Here is a 6,000-nt window from a genome sequence, read left to right on the forward strand (position 1 = left end):
AAATTAATTTCAATGTTTCTACAATAATTGTTATTTGATTTAGAATAAAGCCTGTGGTGCTTTAATTCAAATATTTTAAATGTTCACTGACTTATTTTAACTTTTAAATGTAGATTTCTTTATTATCAATATAAAATTAGTGTAATAATCATTTTTCCTGTAGCACTACAAGAATGATTTTACAAACAACTAGAGAAGCATCCATTTCAGGAAAATGTAGGAGTACTTTGGGTCTTAACTATAGATTATAAGGTATGTCTCAAGTATTTGTTGCTAATAATAGTTATACATATTTTTAATGACTCATTTTCTTCAATAAACCAGAGTAGATTCAAGTTTATACCTGCCATGATATTACTGTCCACACTTGCATGCTGATGTTTCCCAGAATAGGAGAGGAAGAGATGGAACTACAGCTCGCATGACAGAAAACTGCACATTGAAGTACCCTACCCTATAAATATCTTGTACTTGAATGGGAAAAAATATTGAGAATCATTGATTTACAGTGAAAAACCTTGTTTATTGCTGGATGACACAATAAAGACTATGTATTTCAACTACTATCTCTTGCTTTATCTCTACTATCGCTTGCTTTAGTATACCTAATGTACTTTAGGTATATATGTGCTCTGTGCATTTAAATTCCATATTCTTTTAAGAATTAGAACATTATATAGGAATAAGGATATCCACGAAGTACTGTTTCCTAAAAAATAACCATAGACATCAGGAGGTGGAAAATACACAATTAATATACAACTAAGAATATCACAAAATTTGAAAATTAAGTTTTAAGCAGATTAAGTAAATGTGGCTCAGAGGGGAACACTAAATGAAAATTTGTTAAAATAACATTCAGCTTTTCTGTATCACCTCTAAGCAAATATTTGTAGGGGTTGTTTTGATTATGGTTTTTGGTTTTTTGAGACTGGGTCTCGCTTTGTAGTTCAGGCTGGCCTTGAACTCGCTATGTAGTCCAGGCTGGCCTCGAACTTGGAGTAATCCTCTTGCCTCAGCCTCCAGAGTTCTGGGATTACAGGCATGAGCTATATTTGTGTTTTAAACGAACAGAATTTAGGGAAACTAGCCAATAACAGATAATCTAAGATAAAAGAAAATAAGTCAGAAATCTAGACAAACTGGACATATTCCAGGGTTACAATCCATTTAAGGTAAATTTCTGATAATCCCTACTGAGATATAGTAATCTCAGAACTATAAAAAATAATCTTGAGATATTGATAATTATTCTATACAATTGTAAATGCCATTCAATTTAAGTAAACTTCATGTATATTATTTTAATTTCCTATGTCTGTAACTGAAGGAATTTTAGGAGAGTAGCATAATTGTAAGAACTCCAGGAAAGATAAAACTAAGAACTGAAATAAAGAAGTTGAGCATTTCCTAAATTCAAGCATTTTGCCTATATTGTCTCATTTCTCCTACATAATTACCTCATGAGACAATTTTATCATCACCATTTGATAGATGAGGAAACTATGATTTAAAAAAATTAAGAAATTCGCCTAAGATCACACAGAAGAGTAACTGGGTCTGAAGCCCAGATTATGTGACTCCAAAATAAATGGCTCTTTTCACTACATTTTTCTAACTGGCAAGAAACACCTATATTAGAAGTTCCAGTCTTTTAATTAACACTTACTAAACAAAGAGACATTCTCAAACTTCGAATGAATAGTGATGATGTAGACTGAAAACTAGTCATACTTTGATAATTACATAGGAATATTTAAGACATTCTAAGTCAAGCATGATTTTTCTTCAAAGCTTAATAGGTAACATCACGAAAATGGTAAAATCTTTATATTTAGGTTAAAAGATCCTAAACAAACTTCATCTCACCTAGATACTTTAAACTTCAAAGACAAACTTTGGAAGGCTCCAAGGCTCCATACTCCATACTTTGTCAGTCATACAACAGTTTCATCTGGTAAACTAGGATTATATCTATACTTCATGGAATAAGAAAAAAGTGACTAGTAACTGTTTGAGTCTTTTCCTTTGTTCTTACTTTAATCTCTCCTCTATTCTCTTGTTTTTCTCCAGAACTGGGAGAATTGTTCTAATGAATCTAATCTTAGATGCAAATGTACATACTCTGAAAGGAAGTCCATAAAATTGCAATGATTTATAAAGTATCACAGAACAAATGGAAGTTTCAGTTATTTTCCAAAATATTAACTATAGAAGTACCGGTGATCCCTATGAGGAGTGTTAGCATTATGTATGCCTAAAATGTATGAAAAAATGTTTTGCTATTAAAAAAATAATAAATAAATAAAGAGAAATACGGGGGACTCCTCTATAGTTTTCTCAATTAATTTTAAGGCATTTGAATTTGTATAATCAAATATAAATGTGGGGAAAAAGAGTAAGAAAGAGGAGGGGAGTAGGAAAATCTAGAGCTCTGACTAAATTTTTAAAATCTAAACGTCTCATTGTTTCCTAATTAAATGAATCTACCACTAGGAGTTCCAAAACTATGATGTTTGTTCCCTTTAGTCTTACAGTGGTATGATACGTTAACCATAAATAAACATGCCAGGGCCGGGGATTTAGCTCAGTGGCACCGCACCTGCCTCCAAGTGCAAGGTCCTGAGTTCGATCCCCGGGACCAAAAAATAAAAATAAAAATAAAAAATAAACATGCCAAAGATAAATGAAAAATAATAAGGCAATTCAGATCTGTGAATTGAGATACCTCTTAATTTCAATATTTTTATAAATGAGGTAGGGATGAACAGATTTATTGAAACTGACAAGATGATTCAAATGCTTAGAGTGCAGCAATTTCCTAAGTATGGAAAAATTACAAATATGATATACACATATGTGAATTTATAACCATTTCCACTCTATAATTCCTTTATTAAAAGTACTCTCTTACCAACACCATGAAACAACATCCAAGACAGTTCTGAGACTATCAAAATACTGAGTCTAGGTACTTCAGTCTCCATGAAGTACATAGTTCTACTAAAAAATAGTTCATATTTAAAAACAAAAATAGCTCACATTTCTAAGGTTTTCTACTACAAAAATACATTCTTATTACAAAACACGTAAGATTGTTCAATTTACTGTTATATTATCAAAACACTGCATAAATGATAATCCCTTGGCCTTTCTTCTAAAACACGCTCATTTATAAATCAAGTAAAAATACTAATCTATTACCACAGAGGTCCAATTTTAAAACAAAACTTTTATTTGTATAAATTCATTAGATCTCCTTTCTTCTGACTGCCCAAATGTAATTTACTTATCTGGGCCTTGGTTACAAAGATAATTTACTGCTCATTCCTAACATTACCTTGAATAATCTCATATCATAAAATGACCATAGTTTGTACAGGCACTTTTCCCATTTACAAACAGAAGTAAATACCCTACAATATTTTGGTATTATATATATTTATGCTGGTTTTTCAAGCTTGATATTTGGGTCCCTTAATATTTACTATGTAACAGCCATATATGTAAAAACTGTTATAAGTGATAGGTGGAACTCAATTTTTTTTGCATAGTTTGAATATTTTGTTAAAATACTGGAGGAAGAAATGTATACAGACCTAAATTATAGCTACATAATAGTTAAAGATGAAATAAAAGCGATTTGTGTACCAGCAGAGGAATTACTCTTCCTCCGGACTAATGGCATCTACCTTTGAAGTAATGCCTAAGCTGCATTAACTGAGCACTAACTAATCTTAGATAGTGTGTATTTAATGCTGTCAACCATGAGTGCAGAAGAGAAACAGGTCTTCAGCAAAGGTCTTTTATGGAAGAAAACAGAGGAAAGGTTTCCCTTGTCTCAAGAGCACTAGCAGAAAAGTTCAGAAAGATAAATGATACACTCTACCTTTCTATACACTGACAAACTCATGGCTCTTAAAAAAAGTCCTTCTAAAGCCCACACAGGTATATCAGGACTGCATCACTGCACGATAATTATATTTTGCAATTTTTTCAATCTTGTTTTCATTCCACTTTTGGGTTGAAAACTATTTTCTGGTCTTTAATCACTGACATAGTTCTGGTCTATCCTCATTGATATTACCGTTACACTTTCATATACTGGAACCTCATTTCAGAAATTTCTTTAGATTAAAATATCTGGAGAAAAGGAAAACAGTAGTGCACCTTTAGAATGGTTTATGTCAACGTGATGGTGAGATCAGTATGAATATATGCAGTTGGGTCTGAATAAAAAAGAACAAATCTTCATTGTTTTAAACCATAAGCTGAACGAAAGTGAAAGGCTACCCAACCTTAACAAATTAATTTTTAGATTACAACCTACTGAACAGCAAAATCACAAATGTACAAAGTACAAATCAACCACCTTAAACTCCAATTTTTGCAAAAAGTGTCCTGGCCCTACAACACCTTCACAATGGGTGTATTTCAGAAAAGTTGATCCTAATAAAAACTCTAAAGCAGAAAGTTGACCAGAGGTGCCTCCAAACACCTCGCCATCCCTAAATGCCCCAAGGGGTAGAAACTGCGGGCCGGCACTAGCTTCATCACACTAAGGAGTCCATCTCTTGGGGAGACCCCGGAGAACATTACCCCAACAACCCGGGAGAAAGGCATCAAAGCGCAGGGAATTGGGGGGAATTGGGGAGGATCTAGAGGACCTCGGGGAACGAAAGGGCCCCAGAAGTGGGAAAGGGACTGGGGTAACCCTTTGAGTTGCGTGCGGGGGGGTTGGGGGGGGCGGCACCAGGAGAGGAGAGGGCGGAGAACAGGGTGCGGGCGTGACGGGCGGTGGCCGAGGACCCTGCCCCGCCCCGCAGCCCCAGCCTCCGACCCGCGACGGGGCGGGGCCCGCGCCCGCCACTGCCTGCTCGCGCCGGCACTGGCCCCTCAGCCTCCCGGTCCGTACTGGTGGGAGGGGCGGGCCTCGTGGGGCCGGGTGTGCAGCCTATCCCCAGCCCGGACCAGGAATGTTCTGCCGCGGGCAGAAGGGTGGGCGAGAGACACTGCAGCTTGGGGCGGGGATGAGGGGTGGCTGAGGGCAGAGGAAGAGCCCTGCGCACAGCCCCCGCCGCCAGGGCCGAACCCCGGCACCCCCAGACGGGCTGGAATTGTTGCCCCCACTCCAGGCTCGCCTTCCGTCCTCTTCCCCCCCCTCCCCTGGCGTTGCCCCGGGCGACAGCGCCTACCGCCGGCGGCGCCAAACGTACCTACCTAGAACCTGACAAGCAGGAGCCCCTCAGACACTGGAGCCAGTCGCCACCCCGCGTCACGGAGACCGTCACGGCCAATCGGCGCCGCTGTCAGGAAGCTCTGCGGCCAATCCCGCTACACTCCGGTCTCGGGGCACCCTCGAAGCCTCCGCCAATAGGCAGGGGTGGGAGGCGGGCGCTGCTGCCGGGCCCCAGCCCCCTCCTCTACCACCTCCCAGGGGGCGGGGCGCGGCCCGGGTCTGGGCTTGAGGGCGGCTCTCGGCTGGAGGCCTGCTGGGAGCGAGGGGCTGCGGCGCCCTGGCCGCCGCCCTCTGGGCCCCGCCTCGGTCACCCGCTCCTCCCCAGTCAGTGTCCTGGGCTGCCACGGCGGGACGGCGGCGTCACAGGAAACTTTGGGAGGCTCTCCCGGCCGCGGCCACTTCCCCGGCCGCGGCCACTTCCCCGGCCGGGGATGATAAGCGGGGACCGCTGGGAAGGGACGACCCCGCGGGCGGGAGAGGAATTCAGAGGGCGGGGCGGAGGCGTGAGGGAAATGCTGAGTGCGCCCCGGGGCTCCGGATGGGGCCTGCGCGGGACCCCCGCCCCTTTGCCTCAGGCACTGGGCGCTCTCAGCCCTTACTGCTTGTAGGTTCCCTCGTTTCACTTGCGGCCGTTGTGACTTTGATTCCTATAAAATGATTTTTAGTTTCTCCAATGAATTCTCAATCATTCTTGTGTCCCCAGTGCCTGAGACTAAGAAAGGAAGTCTCAGTACTCAATACGCGCGGTACTGCAATTGTAG

General features: G+C 41.1%; 1 protein-coding gene across 6 annotated transcripts in view; it reads right to left on the reverse strand.

Moving 5' to 3' along the window:
• Fer (FER tyrosine kinase) overlaps positions 1 to 5,358 on the reverse strand; it is a 415,378-nt gene extending 410,020 nt beyond the window's left edge. For 4 of the 6 annotated variants that reach the window (XM_021255853.2, XM_013071121.3, XM_087180882.1 and 1 more), the window contains exon 1: positions 5,221 to 5,358. The gene's annotated coding sequence lies outside the window, so the exon portion shown is untranslated. The remainder of the gene's footprint in view (positions 1 to 5,220) is intronic. The other 2 variants (XM_021255852.2, XM_021255851.2) reach the window with 2 other exon arrangements.
• Positions 5,359 to 6,000: the final 642 nt, after the last annotated feature.

This window comes from Heterocephalus glaber, unplaced genomic scaffold (genome assembly GCF_053883595.1).
Source record: "Heterocephalus glaber isolate CG9 unplaced genomic scaffold, H.glaber_assembly_v1.0 deba00001465, whole genome shotgun sequence".
In the NCBI taxonomy this organism is placed as follows: Eukaryota; Metazoa; Chordata; class Mammalia; order Rodentia; family Bathyergidae; genus Heterocephalus; species Heterocephalus glaber.